Genomic DNA, 2,044 nt, shown 5'->3' on the forward strand with positions numbered 1-2,044 from the left:
TGGAAAAAAAAGAGCGCAAAGTCTCTAGGACTGTAGCTCTTGAAAATCTATTCTATTAAATACAGAGACCTTGCTACATCTAAGGTGATTTCTAAGTAATTCACTCCATTCTTTCTTTAGTGTAGATTTGGTGATCTTGTGGAGACTAATAACATCATCTGGGAGAGAGAGAAAGATTTGGTGTCATGTGAGCTATATATATGTAGCTAGGTTTAACATAGTAAATGTTATGTATTCGTGCAGGTCCCCTACCATGGCTTTGAAGCCTTTTTAAGTTCATACCTATGCATACATACATGTCTAGCACATCGCTAGGCGGAATTGGATATGGTGGGCTCCAGAGTGGCTTCATCACAAAGTATCATGGTGATGAGATCGGATGCTTCTCATTCTGCTTGTGGATCTGAGTGTTATGGGTCATCTCTGGACTCCCTACACCACCCGTGTCAGATCTGAGTTGTGAGTGTGATAGTAGGAGTCGGAAGGTCGGATCCTTGAGTTCAAAGGTCCAAATTGGGATCTTACATTCATGTGGTCTCTCTCTAAGGACCCTATCCAGTATGTTTGAGCCCCCGTGTTTTGTGTCCTATGACGAGGAAGGGGCCAAAGCAGTTGAAGCTCCTCTGTGCCAAGCTAGGTTTTGCATCATGGTAATTCTCCTGCATCCAGCAATGCCATCTGGGTTCATTTACTGTCCCTCAGATTAGGGAGGGTTCATTTCCTTTCTGCAACAACATCATGGCAGAGAAGGAAAAGAAGAAATGTACAATATGTTTGCACATAGATCATTAGATACATGACTGTCCTTATATGTGTAAACCCTGCAGAAAAGGGGATAAATGCACAATTTGGTGCATGGTAGATCTTCAAGCTGACCTCTATCGATCACCAAAGCGGATCCTCAACTAGGAAGCTAGAGAGGCCAAGAGAAACACTTTCTAATTTTTCACACATATTAGTGGAAACATGTGATTGGCATGAGAAACATGAGAAGGGAAGACATGCTCAAGCATCAGGTGGATAGACATCTCACAGGAAGCTGTCAAAGAACTTGAGGAGAAATATCAACATGATTTAGAGTCAGACAATGATTTTAGCAATGATGATGAGATGTATGTGGGTTCTCATGCCCAAGGGAGACATAGAAAGTCCAAGAGAGCCAAGTATTGCCCTTAATTTCCCTTCAATGGATGTTCCCATCGATGGTGGTATATTGGAAATCGATCAAAGTTCTAGTGGTTATGGTAAAGAGGAAGGCTCTATGTGATGTGTACTCAATAGATTCATGGTCAATAGATGCTTCTGTCCCTGCCCACGAGGAAAAGCTAAGTGTTGTTGTTCTAGATGCATGTGTACTGGTTCATACTTTCACGAGTGCAAACTCCTAGGCCCTTTCATTGCATTAGTATCAGAACCATGGATTCTCTTTATTGCATTGATATTAGAGCCATGGATTCTCTTCATTACATTGGTATTAGAGCCATGGATTCTCTTCATTGCAAAATATAAAATTCCATGAATTAACTCCTCATAACACTTACATGCTGGCCAACTTTTTAATGAAACTTCGCCATGTGATTAGACACTACTAGTGGGCCTATCCCCTACCCATTTGTGGAGTGTGCGAAAAGGAAGAACATCCACCAACATTGCAATGTCCTTATAGTAAGTATTGTTTCCTTGGAGTATAATGCCAATATTTTATCGACCAACCAATGTCCTCAGAGGAAGTATTGTTTACTTGGAGTATAATGCCATGTAAATGTGCATCTATGGTGGTAGGTGGATTTTTCTTGGGTCTTGGAGGACTTTATGGGGAGTTGAGCTTTTGGTTTAGTCAATCCAAAGGGTTTTTTGTTTTTTGTTTTTAATAAGTATGGGATCCTTGATTTTGTGTGTATTGCTTTTACTATGGATCTTTAATGATGAACATGCACTTGTGGTGGGGCATAAGTATAATATGGGAAAGTGTAGTTTTGTTGACATTTTTCCCCACACAATTCGTTTCAAGCTTCGATTTATGTGGGTGAAAAATGAAAAGGTA

The sequence above is a fragment of the Cibotium barometz genome, chromosome 41 (assembly GCF_041138505.1).
Source record: "Cibotium barometz isolate CiBa-2024 chromosome 41, ASM4113850v1, whole genome shotgun sequence".
NCBI lineage: Eukaryota > Viridiplantae > Streptophyta > Polypodiopsida > Cyatheales > Cibotiaceae > Cibotium > Cibotium barometz.